Source organism: Camelina sativa, chromosome 8, assembly GCF_000633955.1.
Source record: "Camelina sativa cultivar DH55 chromosome 8, Cs, whole genome shotgun sequence".
NCBI classification, from domain to species: Eukaryota; Viridiplantae; Streptophyta; class Magnoliopsida; order Brassicales; family Brassicaceae; genus Camelina; species Camelina sativa.
In genome coordinates, this window is record NC_025692.1 from 16,328,095 (window position 1) to 16,328,607 (window position 513).

Here is a 513-nt window from a genome sequence, read left to right on the forward strand (position 1 = left end):
GTGTACCTCAAGATGGCCATGTTGCAGGGTCCAAACAGATCGTTAACTGAGACTTAGTTGAGTCAGAGATACATGGGTCCGTTCAGAGTGGTTGAGCGGGTGGGACCTGTTTATATAAGCTGGAGTTGCGTGATGTTATGCGCGCGTTCCACAAGGTGATCCATGTGTCGATACTGAGGAATTGTTTTCACATGGATGATCAGTTGTTGGCTAAGATTCATGAGGATCTTCAGCCCAACATGACTTTGGAGGTGAGGCCAGTAAGGGTTATCGAGAGGATAGTCAAGGAACTTTGGCGGAAGAAGATGCCTTTGATGAGAGTCCTGTGGGACTATGATGGAGTGGAGGAGCAGACTTGGGAGCGAGAGGCGAGGATGAAGGCAAGGTTCAAGAAGTTGTTCGAGAAGCAGGTCACAACTTGAACTTGTCTAGCCTGGTCCTAGTTGCAGGTTTAGTTGTTGGTGCGGTGAAGTCCGTGGCTGGAGTGGAATGGAGTATTCCAGTCCACCTCTC